Source organism: Cyclopterus lumpus, chromosome 1 (genome assembly GCF_009769545.1).
Source record: "Cyclopterus lumpus isolate fCycLum1 chromosome 1, fCycLum1.pri, whole genome shotgun sequence".
Taxonomy (NCBI): Eukaryota; Metazoa; Chordata; class Actinopteri; order Perciformes; family Cyclopteridae; genus Cyclopterus; species Cyclopterus lumpus.
Window position 1 is genome coordinate 27267264 of NC_046966.1, and position 25823 is coordinate 27293086.

At 45.3% G+C, this 25823-nt stretch overlaps 1 long non-coding RNA gene across 2 annotated transcripts in view; it reads right to left on the minus strand.

The window, feature by feature from the left end:
• LOC117734103 overlaps positions 1-25823 on the minus strand; it is a 34149-nt gene that overhangs the window by 5293 nt on the left and 3033 nt on the right. For both annotated transcript variants that reach the window (XR_004609782.1, XR_004609780.1), the window contains exon 2: positions 20514-20565. This is a non-coding gene — a long non-coding RNA (uncharacterized LOC117734103). The remainder of the gene's footprint in view (positions 1-20513; positions 20566-25823) is intronic.

Here is a 25823-nt window from a genome sequence, read left to right on the forward strand (position 1 = left end):
AGCTCGTGTACTCACAAAAACTAAGAAAAGAGATCACATGACTCCTGTATTAGCTGCTCTGCACTGGCTCCCTGTAAAATCAAGAATCACATTTAAAATTCTCCTCCTCACCTACAAAGCCTTGATTGGTGATGCACCTTCATATCTTAAGGAGCTTGTAGTACCATATTGCCCCACTAGAGAGCTGCTCACTAAATGCGGGGCTACTTGTGGTTCCTAGAGTCCTAAAAAGTAGGATGGGAGCCAGAGCCTTCAGTTATCAAGCTCCTCTTTTATGGAACCAGCTTCCACTTTCAGTCCTGGAGGCAGACACAGTCACCTCATTCAAGAATAGACTTAAGACTTTCCTCTTTAATAGTGCTTATAGTTAGGGCTGAATCAGGTTTGCCCTGGTCCAGCCCCTTGATATGCTGCTATAGGCTTATAGGCTGCTGGGGGATGTTTTAGGATACACTGAGCACCTATCTCCTCTTCTCTCTCTCCTTATGGATGAATTTACATCTCTCCATTGCACCTTATTAACTCTGCTTCCTCCCCGGAGTCGTTGTGACTTCACGTCTCATAGGGTCCATTGGACCTGGAGGTGCCTCCTGCCGGTTCACCAGGTTGATGCGCCCCGCACCCCCTCCTCTCTAACTCCTTCTGTTTCGTGGATTGTGACATGACATCTATTGCTTCTGTCCATCCGGGGAGAGGGATCCTCCTATCTTGCTCTCCTGAAGGTTTCTTCCCTTTTTTCCCAGTCAAAGGTTATTTTTGGGGAGTTTTTCCTGATCCGATGTGAGGTCAAAGGTCAGGGATGTCGTATGTGTACAGATTGTAAAGCCCTCTGAGGATAATTTGTAATTTGTGATATTGGGCTATACAAAATAAACTGAATTGAATAATAGTAAACACATACATTTCCTCATAAAGACAGGAATGTATACACAGACAAACACACACACACAGCTGCAGTTGTCTTCATTAGCTTCTACAGCCTGAACCTCACTTAACAACCAATAGTGAGCCACACACACACACACACACACACACACACACACACACATACACAGACCACCTGCTAACTGCTGCGGTAAGCCTGCACGGATTAATAATTAGGAGGTCGTAGATGATGAACCTCACTGCTCTTCACTATCCGCTGCACATAATCAAAGATCTGTTAAGGTTTGTGACGTGATGCAGTGATACGATGTAGTGTGAGATGTAGTGTGAGATGTAGAATGAGATGTAGAGTGAGATTCAGTGACACGATGTTGTGACACAATGTAGTGGAATGGTGTAGTGACACGACAGCGTGACACGGTGCTGTGACACGATGTAGTGGTACGATGTAGTAGTACGATGTAGTGGCACGATAAAGTGAGTACGATGTAGTGGTACGATGTAGTGGTACGGTGTAGTAGTACGATGTAGTGGAACGATGTAGTGGTACGGTGTAGTGGTACGATGTAGTGGTACGATGTAGTGGTACGATGTAGTGGTACGATGTAGTGGTACGGTGTAGTAGTACGATGAAGTGGCACGATGTAGTGGTACGGTGTAGTGGTACGATGTAGTGGTACGGTGTAGTGGTACGATGTAGTGGTACGATGTAGTGACACGATAAAGTGAGTACGATGTAGTGGTACGATGTAGTGGTACGGTGTAGTAGTACGATGTAGTGGCACGATGTAGTGGTACGATGTAGTGACACGATAAAGTGAGTACGATGTAGTGGTACGATGTAGTGGTACGATGTAGTGACACGATAAAGTGAGTATGATGTAGTGGTACGGTGTAGTGGTACGATGTAGTGGCACGATGTAGTGACACGATAAAGTGAGTACGATGTAGTGGTACGATGTAGTGGTATGATGTAGTGACACGATAAAGTGAGTACGATGTAGTGGTACGATGTAGTGGTACGATGTAGTGGTACGATGTAGTGACACGATAAAGTGAGTACGATGTAGTGGTACGGTGTATTGGTACGATGTAGTGGTACGATGTAGTGGTACGATGTAGTGGTACGATAAAGTGAGTACGATGTAGTGGTACGATGTAGTGGTACGGTGTAGTGAGTACGATGTAGTGGTACGATGTAGTGGTACGATGTAGTGGTACGGTGTAGTGGTACGATGTAGTGGTACGGTGTAGTGAGTACGATGTAGTGGTACGTTGTAGTGGTACGATGTAGTGGTACGGTGTAGTGAGTACGATGTAGTGGTACGATGTAGTGGTACGATGTAGTGACACGATAAAGTGAGTACGATGTAGTGGTACGATATAGTAGTACGATGTAGTGGTACGATGTAGTGACACGATAAAGTGAGTACGATGTAGTGGTACGGTGTATTGGTACGATGTATTGGTACGATGTAGTGGTACGATGTAGTGACACGATAAAGTGAGTACGATGTAGTGGTACGGTGTAGTGGTACGGTGTAGTGGTACGATGTAGTGGTACGATGTAGTGGTACGATGTAGTGGTACGATAAAGTGAGTACGATGTAGTGGTACGATGTAGTGAGTACGATGTAGTGGTACGATGTAGTGGTACGATGAAGTGGTACGGTGTAGTGACACGATAAAGTGAGTACGATGTAGTGGTACGATGTAGTGGTACGGTGTAGTGACACGATAAAGTGAGTACGATGTAGTGGTACGGTGTAGTGGTACGATGTAGTGGTACGATGTAGTGGTACGGTGTAGTGGTACGGTGTAGTGGTACGGTGTAGTGGTACGATGTAGTGGTACGATGTAGTGGTACAATGTAGTGGTACGATGTAGTGGTACGATGTAGTCGTACGATGTAGTGGTACGATGTAGTGACACGATAAAGTGAGTACGATGTAGTCGTACGATGTAGTGGTACGGTGTAGTGGTACGGTGTAGTGACACGATAAAGTGGCTACGATGTAGTGGCACGATGTAGTGGTACAATGTAGTGGTACGATGTAGTGGTACAATGTAGTGGTACGATAAAGTGAGTACGATGTAGTGGTACGATAAAGTGAGTACGATGTAGTGGTACGATGTAGTGGTACGATGTAGTGGTACAATGTAGTGGTACAATGTAGTGGTACAATGTAGTGGTACGATGTAGTGGTACGATGTAGTCGTACGATGTAGTCGTACGATGTAGTGACACGATAAAGTGAGTACGATGTAGTGACACGATAAAGTGAGTACGATGTAGTGGCACGATGTTGTGGTACGATGTAGTGGTACAATGTAGTGGTACAATGTAGTGGTACAATGTAGTGGTACGATAAAGTGAGTACGATGTAGTGGTACGATGTAGTGGTACGATGGAGTGACACGATAAAGTGAGTACGATGTAGTGGTACGATGTAGTGGTACAATGTAGTGGTACGATGTAGTGGTACGATAAAGTGAGTACGATGTAGTGGTACGATGTAGTGGTACAATGTAGTGGTACGGTGTAGTGACACGATAAAGTGAGTACGATGTAGTGGTACGATGTAGTGGTACGATGTAGTGGTACGATGTAGTGACACGATAAAGTGAGTACGATGTAGTGGTACGATGTAGTGGTACGATGTAGTGACACGATAAAGTGAGTACGATGTAGTGGTACGATGTAGTGGTACGATGTAGTGGTACGGTGTAGTGACACGATAAAGTGAGTACGATGTAGTGGTACGAAGTAGTGGTACGATGTAGTGGTACGGTGTAGTGGTACGGTGTAGTGGTACGGTGTAGTGGTACGATGTAGTGGTACGATGTAGTGACACGATAAAGTGAGTACGATGTAGTGGTACGATGTAGTGGTACGGTGTAGTGGTACGATGTAGTGGTACGATGTAGTGGTACGATGTAGTGGTACGGTGTAGTGAGTACGATGTAGTGGTACGATGTAGTGGTACAATGTAGTGGTACGATGTAGTGGTACGGTGTAGTAGTACGATGTAGTGGTACGGTGTAGTGAGTACGATGTAGTGGTACGATGTAGTGGTACAATGTAGTGGTACGATGTAGTGGTACGGTGTAGTGAGTACGATGTAGTGGTACAATGTAGTGGTACGGTGTAGTGGTACGATGTAGTGGTACGATGTAGTGGTACGATGTAGTGACACGATAAAGTGAGTACGATGTAGTGGTACGATGTAGTGGTACGATGTAGTGGTACGGTGTAGTGACACGATAAAGTGTCTATGATGTAGTGGCACGATGTAGTGGTACGATGTAGTGGTACAATGTAGTGGTACGATGTAGTGACACGATAAAGTGAGTACGATGTAGTGGTACGATGTAGTGGTACGATAAAGTGAGTACGATGTAGTGGTACGATGTAGTGGTATGATGTAGTGACACGATAAAGTGAGTACGATGTAGTGGTACGATGTAGTGGTACAATGTAGTGGTACGATGTAGTGGTACGATAAAGTGAGTACGATGTAGTGGTACGATGTAGTGGTACAATGTAGTGGTACGGTGTAGTGACACGATAAAGTGAGTACGATGTAGTGGTACGATGTAGTGGTACGATGTAGTGACACGATAAAGTGAGTACGATGTAGTGGTACGATGTAGTGGTACGATGTAGTGACACGATAAAGTGAGTACGATGTAGTGGTACGATGTAGTGGTACGATGTAGTGGTACGGTGTAGTGACACGATAAAGTGAGTACGATGTAGTGGTACGAAGTAGTGGTACGATGTAGTGGTACGGTGTAGTGGTACGGTGTAGTGGTACGGTGTAGTGGTACGATGTAGTGGTACGGTGTAGTGGTACGATGTAGTGACACGATAAAGTGAGTACGATGTAGTGGTACGATGTAGTGGTACGGTGTAGTGGTACGATGTAGTGGTACGATGTAGTGGTACGATGTAGTGGTACGGTGTAGTGAGTACGATGTAGTGGTACGATGTAGTGGTACAATGTAGTGGTACGATGTAGTGGTACGGTGTAGTAGTACGATGTAGTGGTACGGTGTAGTGAGTACGATGTAGTGGTACGATGTAGTGGTACAATGTAGTGGTACGATGTAGTGGTACGGTGTAGTGAGTACGATGTAGTGGTACAATGTAGTGGTACGGTGTAGTGGTACGATGTAGTGGTACGATGTAGTGGTACGATGTAGTGACACGATAAAGTGAGTACGATGTAGTGGTACGATGTAGTGGTACGATGTAGTGGTACGGTGTAGTGACACGATAAAGTGTCTACGATGTAGTGGCACGATGTAGTGGTACGATGTAGTGGTACAATGTAGTGGTACGATGTAGTGACACGATAAAGTGAGTACGATGTAGTGGTACGATGTAGTGACACGATAAAGTGAGTACGATGTAATGGTACGATGTAGTGGTACGGTGTAGTGGTACGATGTAGTGGTACGATAAAGTGAGTACGATGTAGTGGTACGATGTAGTGGTACGATGTAGTGGTACGATGTAGTGGTACGGTGTAGTGACACGATAAAGTGAGTACGATGTAGTGGTACGATGTAGTGGTACGGTGTAGTGACACGATAAAGTGAGTACGATGTAGTGGTACGATGTAGTGGTACGGTGTAGTGGTACGATGTAGTGGTACGATGTAGTGGTACGGTGTAGTGACACGATAAAGTGGCTACGATGTAGTGGCACGATGTAGTGGTACGATGTAGTGGTACAATGTAGTGGTACGATGTAGTGGTACGATGTAGTGGTACGATGTAGTGACACGATAAAGTGAGTACGATGTAGTGGCACGATGTTGTGGTACGATAAAGTGAGTACGATGTAGTGGTACGATGTAGTGGTACGATGTAGTGGTACGATGTAGTGACACGATAAAGTGAGTACGATGTAGTGGCACGATGTTGTGGTACGATGTAGTGGCACGATGTTGTGGTACGATGTAGTGGCACGATGTAGTGGTATAATGTAGTGGTACAATGTAGTGGTATGATGTAGTGGTACGATGTAGTCGTACGGTGTAGTGGTAAGATGTAGTGGTACGGTGTAGTGAGTACGATGTAGTGGTACGATGTAGTGGTACAATGTAGTGGTACGATGTAGTGGTACGGTGTAGTGGTACGATGTAGTGACACGATAAAGTGAGTACGATGTAGTGGTACGATGTAGTGGTACAATGTAGTGGTACGATGTAGTGACAAGATAAAGTGAGTACGATGTAGTGGTACGATGTAGTGGTACGATGTAGTGGTACGAAAAAGTGAGTACGATGTAGTGGTACGATGTAGTGGTACGATGTAGTGGTACGATGTAGTGGTACGGTGTAGTGGTACGATGTAGTGAGTACGATGTAGTGGTACGGTGTAGTGGTACGATGTAGTGGTACGATGTAGTGACACGATAAAGTGAGTACGATGTTGTGGTACGATGTAGTGGTACAATGTAGTGGTACGGTGTAGTGACACGATAAAGTGAGTACGATGTTGTGGTACGATGTAGTGGTACGATGTAGTGGTACGATGTAGTGGTACAATGTAGTGGTACGGTGTAGTGACACGATGTAGTGGTACGATGTAGTGGTACAATGTAGTGGTACGATGTAGTGGTACGATGTAGTGGTACGATGTAGTGGTACGGTGTAGTGGTACGATGTAGTGGTACGATGTAGTGGTACGGTGTAGTGGTACGATGTAGTGGTACGATGTAGTGACACGATAAAGTGAGTACGATGTAGTGGTACGATGTAGTGGTACGATGTAGTGACACGATAAAGTGAGTACGATGTAGTGGCACGATGTAGTGGTACGGTGTAGTGACACGATAAAGTGAGTACGATGTAGTGAGTACGATGTAGTGAGTACGATGTAGTGGTACGGTGTAGTGGTACGATGTAGTGGTACGATGTAGTGACACGATAAAGTGAGTACGATGTTGTGGTACGATGTAGTGGTACAATGTAGTGGTACGGTGTAGTGACACGATAAAGTGAGTACGATGTTGTGGTACGATGTAGTGGTACGATGTAGTGGTACGATGTAGTGGTACAATGTAGTGGTACGGTGTAGTGACACGATGTAGTGGTACGATGTAGTGGTACAATGTAGTGGTACGGTGTAGTGACACGATAAAGTGGCTACGATGTAGTGGTACGATGTAGTGGTACAATGTAGTGGTACGGTGTAGTGGTACGATGTAGTGGTACGATGTAGTGACACGATAAAGTGAGTACGATGTAGTGGTACGGTGTAGTGGTACGATGTAGTGGTACCATGTAGTGGTACAATGTACAATGTACAATGTAGTGGTACGATGTAGTGGTACGATGTAGTGGTACGATGTAGTGGTACAATGTAGTGGTACGATGTAGTGGTACGATGTAGTGGTACGATGTAGTGACACGATAAAGTGAGTACGATGTTGTGGTACGATGTAGTGGTACAATGTAGTGGTACGATGTAGTGGTACGATGTAGTGGTACGATGTAGTGGTACAATGTAGTGGTACGATGTAGTGGTACGATGTAGTGGTACGATGTAGTGACACGATAAAGTGAGTACGATGTAGTGGTACGATGTAGTGGTACGATGTAGTGGTACGATGTAGTGACACGATAAAGTGAGTACGATGTAGTGGTACGATGTAGTGGTACGATGTAGTGGTACGGTGTAGTGGTACGATGTAGTGGTACGATGTAGTGGTACGATGTAGTGACACGATAAAGTGAGTACGATGTAGTGGTACGATGTAGTGGTACGATGTAGTGGTACGATGTAGTGGTACGGTGTAGTGGTACGATGTAGTGGTACGATGTAGTGGTACGGTGTAGTGGTACGATGTAGTGGTACGATGTAGTGACACGATAAAGTGAGTACGATGTTGTGGTACGATGTAGTGGTACAATGTAGTGGTACGGTGTAGTGACACGATAAAGTGAGTACGATGTTGTGGTACGATGTAGTGGTACGATGTAGTGGTACGATGTAGTGGTACGATGTAGTGGTACGATGTAGTGGTACGGTGTAGTGACACGATAAAGTGGCTACGATGTAGTGGTACGATGTAGTGGTACAATGTAGTGGTACGGTGTAGTGACACGATAAAGTGGCTACGATGTAGTGGTACGATGTAGTGGTACGATGTAGTGGTACGATGTAGTGGTACGGTGTAGTGGTACGATGTAGTGGTACGGTGTAGTGAGTACGATGTAGTGGTACGATGTAGTGGTACGGTGTAGTGGTACGGTGTAGTGGTACGGTGTAGTGAGTACGATGTAGTGGTACGGTGTAGTGGTACGGTGTAGTGGTACGGTGTAGTGAGTACGATGTAGTGGTACGATGTAGTGGTACGATGTAGTGGTACGGTGTAGTGGTACGGTGTAGTGGTACGGTGTAGTGGTACGGTGTAGTGAGTACGATGTAGTGGTACGATGTAGTGGTACGATGTAGTGGTACGATGTAGTGGTACGATGCAGTGGTACGGTGTAGTGGTACGATGTAGTGGTACGATGTAGTGACACGATAAAGTGAGTACGATGTAGTGGCACGATGTAGTGGTACGGTGTAGTGACACGATAAAGTGAGTACGATGTAGTGAGTACGATGTAGTGAGTACGATGTAGTGGTACGGTGTAGTGGTACGATGTAGTGGTACGATGTAGTGACACGATAAAGTGAGTACGATGTTGTGGTACGATGTAGTGGTACAATGTAGTGGTACGGTGTAGTGACACGATAAAGTGAGTACGATGTAGTGGCACGATGTAGTGGTACGGTGTAGTGACACGATAAAGTGAGTACGATGTAGTGGTACGATGTAGTGGTACAATGTAGTGGTACGGTGTAGTGGTACGATGTAGTGGTACGATGTAGTGGTACAATGTAGTGGTACGATGTAGTGGTACGATGTAGTGGTACGATGTAGTGACACGATAAAGTGAGTACGATGTAGTGACACGATAAAGTGAGTACGATGTAGTCGTACGATGTAGTGGTACGATGTAGTGGTACGATGTAGTGACACGATAAAGTGAGTACGATGTAGTGGTACGATGTAGTGGTACGATGTAGTGGTACGATGTAGTGGTACGGTGTAGTGACACGATAAAGTGAGTACGATGTAGTCGTACGATGTAGTGGTACGATGTAGTGACACGATAAAGTGAGTACGATGTAGTGGTACGATGTAGTGGTACGATGTAGTGGTACGATGTAGTGGTACGGTGTAGTGGTACGATGTAGTGGTACGATGTAGTGGTACGATGTAGTGACACGATAAAGTGAGTACGATGTAGTGGTACGATGTAGTGGTACGATGTAGTGGTACGATGTAGTGGTACGGTGTAGTGGTACGATGTAGTGGTACGGTGTAGTGGTACGATGTAGTGGTACGATGTAGTGACACGGTGTAGTGGTACGATGTAGTGGTAAGATGTAGTGACACGATAAAGTGAGTACGATGTTGTGGTACGATGTAGTGGTACAATGTAGTGGTACGGTGTAGTGACACGATAAAGTGAGTACGATGTTGTGGTACGATGTAGTGGTACAATGTAGTGGTACGATGTAGTGGTACGATGTAGTGGTACGATGTAGTGGTACGATGTAGTGGTACGGTGTAGTGACACGATAAAGTGGCTACGATGTAGTGGTACGATGTAGTGGTACAATGTAGTGGTACGGTGTAGTGACACGATAAAGTGGCTACGATGTAGTGGTACGATGTAGTGGTACAATGTAGTGGTACGATGTAGTGGTACGGTGTAGTGGTACGATGTAGTGGTACGGTGTAGTGAGTACGATGTAGTGGTACGATGTAGTGGTACGGTGTAGTGGTACGGTGTAGTGGTACGATGTAGTGGTACGGTGTAGTGGTACGATGTAGTGGTACGATGTAGTGAAACGATAAAGTAAGTACGATGTTGTGGTACGATGTAGTGGTACAATGTAGTGGTACGATGTAGTGGTACGATGTAGTGGTACGATGTAGTGGTACGGTGTAGTGACACGATAAAGTGAGTACGATGTAGTGGTACGATGTAGTGGTACGATGTAGTGGTACGGTGTAGTGGTACGATGTAGTGGTACGATGTAGTGGTACGGTGTAGTGGTACGATGTAGTGGTACGATGTAGTGACACGATAAAGTGAGTACGATGTTGTGGTACGATGTAGTGGTACAATGTAGTGGTACGGTGTAGTGACACGATAAAGTGAGTACGATGTTGTGGTACGATGTAGTGGTACGATGTAGTGGTACGATGTAGTGGTACAATGTAGTGGTACGGTGTAGTGACACGATGTAGTGGTACGATGTAGTGGTACAATGTAGTGGTACGGTGTAGTGGTACGATGTAGTGGTACGATGTAGTGACACGATAAAGTGAGTACGATGTAGTGGTACGGTGTAGTGGTACGATGTAGTGGTACGATGTAGTGGTACGATGTAGTGGTACAATGTAGTGGTACGGTGTAGTGGTACGATGTAGTGGTACGATGTAGTGGTACAATGTAGTGGTACGATGTAGTGGTACGATGTAGTGGTACGATGTAGTGACACGATAAAGTGAGTACGATGTAGTCGTACGATGTAGTGGTACGATGTAGTGGTACGATGTAGTGACACGATAAAGTGAGTACGATGTAGTGGTACGATGTAGTGGTACAATGTAGTGGTACGATGTAGTGGTACGATGTAGTGGTACGATGTAGTGGTACAATGTAGTGGTACGATGTAGTGGTACGATGTAGTGGTACGATGTAGTGACACGATAAAGTGAGTACGATGTTGTGGTACGATGTAGTGGTACAATGTAGTGGTACGATGTAGTGGTACGATGTAGTGGTACGATGTAGTGGTACAATGTAGTGGTACGATGTAGTGGTACGATGTAGTGGTACGATGTAGTGACACGATAAAGTGAGTACGATGTAGTGGTACGATGTAGTGGTACGATGTAGTGGTACGATGTAGTGACACGATAAAGTGAGTACGATGTAGTGGTACGATGTAGTGGTACGATGTAGTGGTACGGTGTAGTGGTACGATGTAGTGGTACGATGTAGTGGTACGATGTAGTGACACGATAAAGTGAGTACGATGTAGTGGTACGATGTAGTGGTACGATGTAGTGGTACGATGTAGTGGTACGATGTAGTGGTACGATGTAGTGGTACGATGTAGTGGTACGGTGTAGTGGTACGATGTAGTGGTACGATGTAGTGACACGATAAAGTGAGTACGATGTTGTGGTACGATGTAGTGGTACAATGTAGTGGTACGGTGTAGTGACACGATAAAGTGAGTACGATGTTGTGGTACGATGTAGTGGTACGATGTAGTGGTACGATGTAGTGGTACGATGTAGTGGTACGATGTAGTGGTACGGTGTAGTGACACGATAAAGTGGCTACGATGTAGTGGTACGATGTAGTGGTACAATGTAGTGGTACGGTGTAGTGACACGATAAAGTGGCTACGATGTAGTGGTACGATGTAGTGGTACGATGTAGTGGTACGATGTAGTGGTACGGTGTAGTGGTACGATGTAGTGGTACGGTGTAGTGAGTACGATGTAGTGGTACGATGTAGTGGTACGGTGTAGTGGTACGGTGTAGTGGTACGGTGTAGTGAGTACGATGTAGTGGTACGGTGTAGTGGTACGGTGTAGTGGTACGGTGTAGTGAGTACGATGTAGTGGTACGATGTAGTGGTACGATGTAGTGGTACGGTGTAGTGGTACGGTGTAGTGGTACGGTGTAGTGGTACGGTGTAGTGAGTACGATGTAGTGGTACGATGTAGTGGTACGATGTAGTGGTACGATGTAGTGGTACGATGCAGTGGTACGGTGTAGTGGTACGATGTAGTGGTACGATGTAGTGACACGATAAAGTGAGTACGATGTAGTGGCACGATGTAGTGGTACGGTGTAGTGACACGATAAAGTGAGTACGATGTAGTGAGTACGATGTAGTGAGTACGATGTAGTGGTACGGTGTAGTGGTACGATGTAGTGGTACGATGTAGTGACACGATAAAGTGAGTACGATGTTGTGGTACGATGTAGTGGTACAATGTAGTGGTACGGTGTAGTGACACGATAAAGTGAGTACGATGTTGTGGTACGATGTAGTGGTACGATGTAGTGGTACGATGTAGTGGTACAATGTAGTGGTACGGTGTAGTGACACGATGTAGTGGTACGATGTAGTGGTACAATGTAGTGGTACGGTGTAGTGACACGATAAAGTGGCTACGATGTAGTGGTACGATGTAGTGGTACAATGTAGTGGTACGGTGTAGTGGTACGATGTAGTGGTACGATGTAGTGACACGATAAAGTGAGTACGATGTAGTGGTACGGTGTAGTGGTACGATGTAGTGGTACGATGTAGTGGTACGATGTAGTGGTACAATGTAGTGGTACGGTGTAGTGGTACGATGTAGTGGTACGATGTAGTGGTACAATGTAGTGGTACGATGTAGTGGTACGATGTAGTGGTACGATGTAGTGACACGATAAAGTGAGTACGATGTAGTCGTACGATGTAGTGGTACGATGTAGTGGTACGATGTAGTGACACGATAAAGTGAGTACGATGTAGTGGTACGATGTAGTGGTACAATGTAGTGGTACGATGTAGTGGTACGATGTAGTGGTACGATGTAGTGGTACAATGTAGTGGTACGATGTAGTGGTACGATGTAGTGGTACGATGTAGTGACACGATAAAGTGAGTACGATGTTGTGGTACGATGTAGTGGTACAATGTAGTGGTACGATGTAGTGGTACGATGTAGTGGTACGATGTAGTGGTACGATGTAGTGGTACAATGTAGTGGTACGATGTAGTGGTACGATGTAGTGGTACGATGTAGTGGTACAATGTAGTGGTACGATGTAGTGGTACGATGTAGTGGTACGATGTAGTGACACGATAAAGTGAGTACGATGTAGTCGTACGATGTAGTGGTACGATGTAGTGGTACGATGTAGTGACACGATAAAGTGAGTACGATGTAGTGGTACGATGTAGTGGTACGATGTAGTGGTACGATGTAGTGGTACGGTGTAGTGGTACGATGTAGTGGTACGATGTAGTGGTACGATGTAGTGACACGATAAAGTGAGTACGATGTAGTGGTACGATGTAGTGGTACGATGTAGTGGTACGATGTAGTGGTACGGTGTAGTGGTACGATGTAGTGGTACGGTGTAGTGGTACGATGTAGTGGTACGATGTAGTGACACGATAAAGTGAGTACGATGTTGTGGTACGATGTAGTGGTACAATGTAGTGGTACGGTGTAGTGACACGATAAAGTGAGTACGATGTTGTGGTACGATGTAGTGGTACAATGTAGTGGTACGATGTAGCGGTACGATGTAGTGGTACGATGTAGTGGTACGATGTAGTGGTACGGTGTAGTGACACGATAAAGTGGCTACGATGTAGTGGTACGATGTAGTGGTACAATGTAGTGGTACGGTGTAGTGACACGATAAAGTGGCTACGATGTAGTGGTACGATGTAGTGGTACAATGTAGTGGTACGATGTAGTGGTACGGTGTAGTGGTACGATGTAGTGGTACGGTGTAGTGAGTACGATGTAGTGGTACGATGTAGTGGTACGGTGTAGTGGTACGGTGTAGTGGTACGATGTAGTGGTACGGTGTAGTGGTACGATGTAGTGGTACGATGTAGTGAAACGATAAAGTAAGTACGATGTTGTGGTACGATGTAGTGGTACAATGTAGTGGTACGATGTAGTGGTACGATGTAGTGGTACGATGTAGTGGTACGGTGTAGTGACACGATAAAGTGAGTACGATGTAGTGGTACGATGTAGTGGTACGATGTAGTGGTACGGTGTAGTGAGTACGATGTAGTGGTACGATGTAGTGGTACGGTGTAGTGGTACGGTGTAGTGGTACGGTGTAGTGAGTACGATGTAGTGGTACGGTGTAGTGGTACGGTGTAGTGGTACGGTGTAGTGAGTACGATGTAGTGGTACGATGTTGTGGTACGATGTAGTGGTACGATGTAGTGGTACGATGCAGTGGTACGGTGTAGTGGTACGATGTAGTGGTACGATGTAGTGACACGATAAAGTGAGTACGATGTAGTGGCACGATGTAGTGGTACGATGTAGTGGTACGGTGTAGTGACACGATAAAGTGAGTACGATGTAGTGGTACGGTGTAGTGGTACGATGTAGTGGTACGATGTAGTGGTACGATGTAGTGGTACAATGTAGTGGTACGGTGTAGTGGTACGATGTAGTGGTACGATGTAGTGGTACAATGTAGTGGTACGATGTAGTGGTACGATGTAGTGGTACGATGTAGTGACACGATAAAGTGAGTACGATGTAGTCGTACGATGTAGTGGTACGATGTAGTGGTACGATGTAGTGACACGATAAAGTGAGTACGATGTAGTGGTACGATGTAGTGGTACAATGTAGTGGTACGATGTAGTGGTACGATGTAGTGGTACGATGTAGTGGTACAATGTAGTGGTACGATGTAGTGGTACGATGTAGTGGTACGATGTAGTGACACGATAAAGTGAGTACGATGTTGTGGTACGATGTAGTGGTACAATGTAGTGGTACGATGTAGTGGTACGATGTAGTGGTACGATGTAGTGGTACAATGTAGTGGTACGATGTAGTGGTACGATGTAGTGGTACGATGTAGTGACACGATAAAGTGAGTACGATGTAGTCGTACGATGTAGTGGTACGATGTAGTGGTACGATGTAGTGACACGATAAAGTGAGTACGATGTAGTGGTACGATGTAGTGGTACGATGTAGTGGTACGGTGTAGTGGTACGATGTAGTGGTACGATGTAGTGGTACGATGTAGTGACACGATAAAGTGAGTACGATGTAGTGGTACGATGTAGTGGTACGATGTAGTGGTACGATGTAGTGGTACGGTGTAGTGGTACGATGTAGTGGTACGATGTAGTGGTACGGTGTAGTGGTACGATGTAGTGGTACGATGTAGTGACACGATAAAGTGAGTACGATGTTGTGGTACGATGTAGTGGTACAATGTAGTGGTACGGTGTAGTGACACGATAAAGTGAGTACGATGTTGTGGTACGATGTAGTGGTACGATGTAGTGGTACGATGTAGTGGTACGATGTAGTGGTACGATGTAGTGGTACGGTGTAGTGACACGATAAAGTGGCTACGATGTAGTGGTACGATGTAGTGGTACAATGTAGTGGTACGGTGTAGTGACACGATAAAGTGGCTACGATGTAGTGGTACGATGTAGTGGTACAATGTAGTGGTACGATGTAGTGGTACGGTGTAGTGGTACGATGTAGTGGTACGGTGTAGTAAGTACGATGTAGTGGTACGATGTAGTGGTACGGTGTAGTGGTACGGTGTAGTGGTACGGTGTAGTGAGTACGATGTAGTGGTACGGTGTAGTGGTACGGTGTAGTGGTACGGTGTAGTGGTACGGTGTAGTGAGTACGATGTAGTGGTACGATGTAGTGGTACGATGTAGTGGTACGATGTAGTGGTACGATGCAGTGGTACGGTGTAGTGGTACGATGTAGTGGTACGATGTAGTGACACGATAAAGTGAGTACGATGTAGTGGCACGATGTAGTGGTACGATGTAGTGGTACGGTGTAGTGACACGATAAAGTGAGTACGATGTAGTGAGTACGATGTAGTGGTACGATGTAGTGGTACGATGTAGTGGTACGGTGTAGTGGTACGATGTAGTGGTACGATGTAGTGACACGATAAAGTGAGTACGATGTAGTGGTACGATGTAGTGGTACGATGTAGTGGTACGATGTAGTGGTACGATGTAGTGACACGATAAAGTGAGTACGATGTAGTGGTACGATGTAGTGGTACAATGTAGTGGTACGATGTAGTGACACGATAAAGTGAGTACGATGTAGTGGTACGATGTAGTGGTACGATGTAGTGGTACGATGTAGTGGTACGATGTAGTGGTACGGTGTAGTGGTACGATGTAGTGGTACGATGTAGTGGTACGGTGTAGTGGTACGATGTAGTGGTACGATGTAGTGACACGATAAAGTGAGTACGATGTAGTGGTACGATGTAGTGGTACGATGTAGTGACACGATAAAGTGAGTACGATGTAGTGGCACGATGTAGTGGTACGATGTAGTGGTACGGTGTAGTGACACGATAAAGTGAGTACGATGTAGTGAGTACGATGTAGTGGTACGGTGTAGTGGTACGATGTAGTGGTACGATGTAGTGACACGATAAAGTGAGTACGATGTTGTGGTACGATGTAGTGGTACAATGTAGTGGTACGATGTAGTGGTACGATGTAGTGGTACGGTGTAGTGACACGGTGTAGTGAGTACGATGTAGTGGTACGATGTAGTGGTACGGTGTAGTGGTACGATGTAGTGGTACGATGTAGTGGTACGATGTAGTGGTACGATGCAGTGGTACGGTGTAGTGGTACGATGTAGTGGTACGATGTAGTGGTACGATGTAGTGACACGATAAAGTGAGTACGATGTAGTGGCACGATGTAGTGGTACGATGTAGTGGTACGGTGTAGTGACACGATAAAGTGAGTACGATGTAGTGAGTACGATGTAGTGGTACGATGTAGTGGTACGATGTAGTGGTACGGTGTAGTGGTACGATGTAGTGGTACGATGTAGTGACACGATAAAGTGAGTATGATGTAGTGGTACGATGTAGTGGTACGATGTAGTGGTACGATGTAGTGGTACGATGTAGTGACACGATAAAGTGAGTACGATGTAGTGGTACGATGTAGTGACACGATGTAGTGGTACAATGTAGTGGTACGATGTAGTGACACGATAAAGTGAGTACGATGTAGTGGTACGATGTAGTGGTACGATGTAGTGGTACGATAAAGTGAGTACGATGTAGTGGTACGATGTAGTGGTACGATGTAGTGACACGATAAAGTGAGTACGATGTAGTGGTACGATGTAGTGGTACGATGTAGTGGTACGGTGTAGTGACACGATAAAGTGGCTACGATGTAGTGGTACGATGTAGTGGTACAATGTAGTGGTACGGTGTAGTGACACGATAAAGTGGCTACGATGTAGTGGTACGATGTAGTGGTACAATGTAGTGGTACGATGTAGTGGTACGGTGTAGTGGTACGATGTAGTGGTACGGTGTAGTGAGTACGATGTAGTGGTACGATGTAGTGGTACGGTGTAGTGGTACGGTGTAGTGGTACGGTGTAGTGAGTACGATGTAGTGGTACGGTGTAGTGGTACGGTGTAGTGGTACGGTGTAGTGGTACGGTGTAGTGAGTACGATGTAGTGGTACGATGTAGTGGTACGATGTAGTGGTACGATGCAGTGGTACGGTGTAGTGGTACGATGTAGTGGTACGATGTAGTGACACGATAAAGTGAGTACGATGTAGTGGCACGATGTAGTGGTACGATGTAGTGGTACGGTGTAGTGACACGATAAAGTGAGTACGATGTAGTGAGTACGATGTAGTGGTACGATGTAGTGGTACGATGTAGTGGTACGGTGTAGTGGTACGATGTAGTGGTACGATGTAGTGACACGATAAAGTGAGTACGATGTAGTGGTACGATGTAGTGGTACGATGTAGTGGTACGATGTAGTGGTACGATGTAGTGACACGATAAAGTGAGTACGATGTAGTGGTACGATGTAGTGGTACAATGTAGTGGTACGATGTAGTGACACGATAAAGTGAGTACGATGTAGTGGTACGATGTAGTGGTACGATGTAGTGGTACGATAAAGTGAGTACGATGTAGTGGTACGATGTAGTGGTACGATGTAGTGGTACGGTGTAGTGGTACGATGTAGTGGTACGATGTAGTGGTACGGTGTAGTGGTACGATGTAGTGGTACGATGTAGTGACACGATAAAGTGAGTACGATGTAGTGGTACGATGTAGTGGTACGATGTAGTGACACGATAAAGTGAGTACGATGTAGTGGCACGATGTAGTGGTACGATGTAGTGGTACGGTGTAGTGACACGATAAAGTGAGTACGATGTAGTGAGTACGATGTAGTGGTACGGTGTAGTGGTACGATGTAGTGGTACGATGTAGTGACACGATAAAGTGAGTACGATGTTGTGGTACGATGTAGTGGTACAATGTAGTGGTACGGTGTAGTGACACGATAAAGTGAGTACGATGTTGTGGTACGATGTAGTGGTACAATGTAGTGGTACGATGTAGTGGTACGGTGTAGTGACACGGTGTAGTGAGTACGATGTAGTGGTACGATGTAGTGGTACGGTGTAGTGGTACGATGTAGTGGTACGATGTAGTGGTACGATGCAGTGGTACGGTGTAGTGGTACGATGTAGTGGTACGATGTAGTGGTACGATGTAGTGACACGATAAAGTGAGTACGATGTAGTGGCACGATGTAGTGGTACGATGTAGTGGTACGGTGTAGTGACACGATAAAGTGAGTACGATGTAGTGAGTACGATGTAGTGGTACGATGTAGTGGTACGATGTAGTGGTACGGTGTAGTGGTACGATGTAGTGGTACGATGTAGTGACACGATAAAGTGAGTACGATGTAGTGGTACGATGTAGTGGTACGATGTAGTGGTACGATGTAGTGGTACGATGTAGTGACACGATAAAGTGAGTACGATGTAGTGGTACGATGTAGTGACACGATGTAGTGGTACAATGTAGTGGTACGATGTAGTGACACGATAAAGTGAGTACGATGTAGTGGTACGATGTAGTGGTACGATGTAGTGAGTACGATGTAGTGGTACGATGTAGTGGTACGATGTAGTGACACGATAAAGTGAGTACGATGTAGTGGTACGATGTAGTGGTACGATGTAGTGGTACGATAAAGTGAGTACGATGTAGTGGTACGATGTAGTGGTACGATGTAGTGGTACGATGTAGTGGTACGGTGTAGTGGTACGATGTAGTGGTACGATGTAGTGGTACGGTGTAGTGGTACGATGTAGTGGTACGATGTAGTGACACGATAAAGTGAGTACGATGTAGTGGTACGATGTAGTGGTACGATGTAGTGACACGATAAAGTGAGTACGATGTAGTGGCACGATAAAGTGAGTACGATGTAGTGGTACGGTGTAGTGACACGATAAAGTGAGTACGATGTAGTGAGTACGATGTAGTGGTACGGTGTAGTGGTACGATGTAGTGGTACGATGTAGTGACACGATAAAGTGAGTACGATGTTGTGGTACGATGTAGTGGTACAATGTAGTGGTACGGTGTAGTGACACGATAAAGTGAGTACGATGTTGTGGTACGATGTAGTGGTACAATGTAGTGGTACGATGTAGTGGTACGATGTAGTGGTACGGTGTAGTGGTACGATGTAGTGGTACGATGTAGTGACACGATAAAGTGAGTACGATGTTGTGGTACGATGTAGTGGTACAATGTAGTGGTACGGTGTAGTGACACGATAAAGTGAGTACGATGTTGTGGTACGATGTAGTGGTACGATGTAGTGGTACGATGTAGTGGTACAATGTAGTGGTACGGTGTAGTGACACGATGTAGTGGTACGATGTAGTGGTACAATGTAGTGGTACGGTGTAGTGACACGATAAAGTGGCTACGATGTAGTGGTACGATGTAGTGGTACAATGTAGTGGTACGGTGTAGTGGTACGATGTAGTGGTACGATGTAGTGGTACAATGTAGTGGTACGGTGTAGTGGTACGATGTAGTGGTACGATGTAGTGGTACGATGTAGTGGTACAATGTAGTGGTACGATGTAGTGGTACGATGTAGTGGTACGATGTAGTGACACGATAAAGTGAGTACGATGTTGTGGTACGATGTAGTGGTACGATGTAGTGGTACGATGTAGTGGTACGATGTAGTGGTACGATGTAGTGGTACAATGTAGTGGTACGATGTAGTGGTACGATGTAGTGGTACGATGTAGTGACACGATAAAGTGAGTACGATGTAGTCGTACGATGTAGTGGTACGATGTAGTGGTACGATGTAGTGACACGATAAAGTGAGTACGATGTAGTGGTACGATGTAGTGGTACGATGTAGTGGTACGGTGTAGTGGTACGATGTAGTGGTACGATGTAGTGACACGATAAAGTGAGTACGATGTAGTGGTACGATGTAGTGGTACGATGTAGTGGTACGATGTAGTGGTACGATGTAGTGGTACGGTGTAGTGGTACGATGTAGTGGTACGATGTAGTGACACGATAAAGTGAGTACGATGTAGTGGTACGATGTAGTGGTACGGTGTAGTGACACGATAAAGTGGCTACGATGTAGTGGCACGATGTAGTGGTACGATGTAGTGGTACGATGTAGTGACACGATAAAGTGAGTACGATGTAGTGGTACGATGTAGTGGTACGGTGTAGTGGTACGATGTAGTGACACGATAAAGTGAGTACGGTGTAGTGACACGATAAAGTGAGTACGATGTAGTGGTACGATGTAGTGACACGATGCAGTAAGCCAATGCAGTGACAAGATAGTGTGGTGGATGTTGACATGATGAATTGATGCAAGGTTATTGGTGGAGCAGGTTGCCGGTTTGATTCCTACCAGGTTCTAATTTGATGATTTTGATGGCAGCCAGTTCTCCATCGCTTCTTGCCTGACGGAGAAAAGAGAGAGATTATTTCATCATCATCAGTTTAATTAGTTTCATATTTGTCCTCATCAACATATTTCAACCAGGCTGCAAACGCAGCTACTTCACCTTCATGCAAATAGTATATTTAAACACAGACAGAGCCACACACACAAACATGCAAAAACATGATAATTGTTTTCTGGCCTGCTCATTAGTTGAATCCTTGATTATGTTGAATTAAAAGTCATCAGGCAGCGGAAGACGTTTATTGTAAAATGTTTCACATTTATGTTGAAATGGGACATTTTAAGATTATTATAACTGATTAGAAGTATTGATTGAAGATAGAGAGAAAAGCGCAGATTAAATCTCATGTCACCAATTTTATTCTGATCCTTCTTGTGAATATGAATTTGTCTGCAGGGATCTGAGGACCTGATGGATTACAGGTTTCTATCTATCGATTGATCATCATCATCATCCTCCTCCTCCTCCTGACCTCTACCATCTTACTGCTTCAGCACTTCCACACACCGATGACATTCACACCTCCGAGTGAACACACTGCTGCACTCTGACTGACTGTTAATTAAAACACAGCTCATGATAATTTACCCCCCATCCCACGGAGCTTCAAGATGACAATCAATACCTTTTGAGCAACAAACTGGACGAGCCTCCGCTCCTGGAGGAGAGAAACAGACTTTTCTTCATCCTGTGTTTTGTGCTTTACTGAGAACTGAGTTATTGTCCTTGGTCACCTCAACAAAGGAAAGCTTAGCCACGAACTCCCCAAATAAAGACAGTTTATTATCCCATGTGATGAAGGTGCTGCAGAGGCTGGTCTTGGCTCATCTTCGACCGCAGGTGAAACCCTCACTGGACCTTCCGCAGTTTGCTTACCATCCTGGACGACACCATCATCTACCTGCTGCAGCGAGCTCAGTCCATCTGGATGGAACCGGTGGCTCTGTGAGAATCTTTCTTTGACTTGCCCATTCAACACCATCCAACCACTGCTGCTGAGTGAGAAGCTGCGGGTGGTGGGGGTCAATGCGTCCACCGTCTCCTGGATCACCGACTACCTCACAGGCAGACTACGGTGTGTCCGACTGGGCCGTGTGCTGTCTGGTGGTCAGTGATGTTTCACTCTACACGTACATGTAGAGCTTTTCACTGCACATGTTTCACTGTACACGTACATATACACTGTAACTCTACATGTACATACTGTATACAGTGAAACTCTACATGTACATACTGTATACAGTAAAACTCTACATGTACATACTGTATACAGTGAAACTCTACATGTACATACTGTATACAGTAAAACTCTACATGTACATACTGTATACAGTGAAACTCTACATGTACATACTGTATACAGTGAAACTCTACATGTACATACTGTATACAGTAAAACTGCATTCAATTCAATTGAGTTTATTTTGTATAGCCCAAAATTACAAAATAATTTAAAGTTTAACTGTACATGTATAGTTTCACTTTTATTTATTAAAGAGTAAAAATGAATAGCTTCCTTAAAAAGACAATCAGCACACTGACTGATAATGAAAATAATCAATAGTTGCAGAGAGAAGTGCCCCGACGGCCAATCAGAGAGTGAAAGTCAAGGCTGGAGAGTCCACAATAGGAAGGGGGGGTGGGGGGGGGTCGTGTTACAGGAAGCAGCAGAGCCCAGCAGGGACACACTCTGAATTATTGATCAATTTAATGGGTGAACCTTCATTTTTTTCTGCCGTCACTTTGAGTTTTGACTCCGAGAGTCACCTGAGATTTCCCATGAGCCTCAGTCACCAGGACGCCAAGGAGACTGGTCCTGACCGCTAGAGAGGGGGGCGGGGGGCGGGGGGGGGGGGGGGGGGGGGGGGGTTCTACGGTCAAGCCCTCCCTCCTTGTCCACCAAAGCCTTCTAACAGACACAAACCAACAGCTGAAACTTTCTGAGTGATTCAAAAGGGAAGTTTGTCTATATGAAAGAAGAAGGTCTAGAGAGATCCTGATCCCTCAGAGGACAAGCCCAGACCTCTGGGGGGACTTCCAAAGTCCACGTTCCCCCTTTTCCTCCCACCAGGGACGGATGGAAATGAGGAAACAACAATACTCAATAATAATAACAGTCATTGTGTCCATCATAAAAGTTTTTGAGGGAAATAACAGATCAGGAAAAGACAATTATTTCAAATAAATGAAGAATATATATATATATATATATATATATATATTTATTAACCAGATGGTGAATTAGAAAACTAATCCGATATATAACTTCAGTTAACAAAGCATTGTTTTGAGCTCAGCTCTTATTGTAATTTAGTTTTTACATCAGTTACACTTGAGTGTATTGTAATTCTTAGGGTCACCACTAGATAGAGCTACTGTCTTCAACAAGGCAGATTCTCCGCAGAACAAAAGGAATCAAAGAAAAGGTTTTGCTGCGGATGACCAAAAATGGGAGAAACCAAAGAAAGAAAAGATTTAAGAGTAGACTTAAGACTTTCCTCTTTAATAGTGCTTATAGTTAGGGCTGAATCAGGTTTGCCCTGGTCCAGCCCCTTGATATGCTGCTATAGGCTTATAGGCTGCTGGGGGATGTTTTAGGATACACTGAGCACCTATCTCCTCTTCTCTCTCTCCTTATGGATGAATTTACATCTCTCCATTGCACCTTATTAACTCTGCTTCCTCCCCGGAGTCGTTGTGACTTCATGTCTCATAGGGTCCATTGGACTTGGCTGTGTCTGAAGCCGGTCCTGGGCCCTGCCCCCTGACTCCTTGCCCCTGCTTCCTGCCTCTTTCGCAATGCCTCCTGCATAATGGTCTGGCCTTCTTCCTCATTGGCCCTGCCTCCTTCGCGATGCCTCCTGCCTCCGTGGCCCCTCCTCCTGCCTCATTGGGCCTGCCACCTTCACCGTGAGTGTGGGTCAGTGGTTAGCAGGTCCGTCTTTCAATCAGGGGGTTAGTGGTTCAATACCCGCCCTAGTCGATGTGTCCTTGAGCAAGACACTTAACCCTGAGTTGTTCCCTGTAGCTGTGTCTACAGTGTATGAATGTAACATGATTGTAAGTCGCTTTGGATAAAAGCGTCAGCTAAATGACATGTAAAGTAATGTAATGTGAATCGTGCCATGGCCCTGCTGATTGTCCTTCCTTCTGTTTCATGGATTATGGAGGTCTGGGTCGTGGTTCATGCCTGCTACTAATTATTCATACATTCTGTCATATTCATGTAATGTGTTTATGTAACTTTGTAACTCTGTTCCTCTGGTTACATGACATCTATTGCTTCTATCCATCCAGGGAGAGGGATCCTCCCTGTTGCTCTCCTGAAGGGTTCTTACCTTTTTTACCCTGAAAGGTTTTTTCCTGATTGATGTGAGGTCAAAGGTCAGGGATGTCGTATGTGTACAGATTGTAAATTCTGAAAGATTATAATGTACGACGACACAAGGAAACCAAGCATCAGACCGACACGTCTTTCACTGGTGCCGAGCGAGAAGAGAAAGTCAAGTAAATGGCAGCTAGCCAGCTACGAGGTCGCTCAACTCCTAGTGCCACACGGGAAACCTTTCTCAGACTTCATAAAACTGAGCCTCAAGTCGCAGGATTAATGTGCTGGAAAAGATGCCGGAATTCCACAACGTGAGCACGTCCGGAGCACAAACACTTGTAGCTCACTTAAAGCATCAGCTGTCACATAAAGCTTGTGCTTTTGATTTTTATTCCACTGCGTGTGATGAGAGCTCAGCTGTTGGGTCGTCATGGTAACCACAAGGTACCCGGTTCAATTCCTTAATAACTAAGGATGGGTCAATGCAGAGAAGACTTTACCCACTGTGGGATCAATAAAGGAAACATTATTATATTATTAGCGGAGTTGTCAAAAACTTTTTTTATGCCTCCCGACAGGGGAGCTGCTGGATCTGAGGAGTCTCGAGGGCACAACAACGGGGAAGGACATGTTTGAAGCTGTCAGATGCACAAGATGGGACGTAAATGGGACTTGAAGCTGTGTGGAGTTACAACCGATGGGGCTCCGGCTGTGACAGGCGAGCCCAAAGGAAAGGCCTCTATGGCGCGAGAGAGTGGAGGTGAGGCTGTTAAAATACACTGTATCATCCACCAAGAAGCCCTCTGTGCCAGTTGTGAAAACTGTCAACATAATTTGTGCACGAGGCTCCACCACAGATCATTTCAAGCGTTCCTCTCTGATGTGGATGCTGAATACAAGACCTCCTCTATCGGTGCTGCAGCGGGTTTATTCCCAGAGATCAGAAATGGACCAGTTCTTGAAAGAGAAGGACCTCTTCATGAACTGAATGCACGTCTATGGTTGGCATACCTGGCCTTCACTCATCATCTCGACACACCGAACAGGAGCCTGCCAGGCCTAGAACTTGTTCCACAACTCTCTGCACACATGGAAGCATTTGGTCTCTTTGACACAAATCTTCAGACAGCGTGGGAACCCTAAACCTTAGCTGGCAGGGGAATCTCATAAATCCCACACACATACATGTGGAGCAATCCACATGTGGAGCAATCCAAATGCAGTGCGATTGACAAATAAATACATACAAATCAACAAACAAATAGAAGAATTCACATAGAAATGCAGAAATGTATTCGTGGTTTTTCTTTTACATTTATATAAATCGTAATTTATTTATGTGTGCATTGGAAGGTATTTGTGAATTGTTCTGCATGCATTTGTGAGTCTAATTTATTTGTAAATTAGACTCCTTCTGTGTTCATTTGTAAATTGAACATATTTGTAAATTGTTCAGTGCGCATTTGTGAATCTTTGTGTGTGCATTTGCAATGAGAGACGGATCTGACCCCATACAAAAGGACCGCCATGTCTGTGCTGTCCTCAGAAGGACCGCCATGTCTGTGCTGTCCTCAAAAGGACCGCCATGTCTGTGCTGTCCTCAAAAGGACCGTCATGTCTGTGCTGTCCTCAAAAGGACAGCCATGTCTGTGCTGTTCTCAGAAGGACCGCCATGTCTGTGCTGTCCTCAAAAGGACCGCCATGTCTGTGCTGTCCTCAGAAGGACCGCCATGTCTGTGCTGTCCTCAGAAGGACCGCCATGTCTGTGCTGTCCTCAAAAGGACCGCCATGTCTGTGCTGTCCTCAGAAGGACCGCCATGTCTGTGCTGTCCTCAAAAGGACCGCCATGTCTGTGCTGTCCTCAAAAGGACCGCCATGTCTGTGCTGTCCTCAGAAGGACCGCCATGTCTGTGCTGTCCTCAAA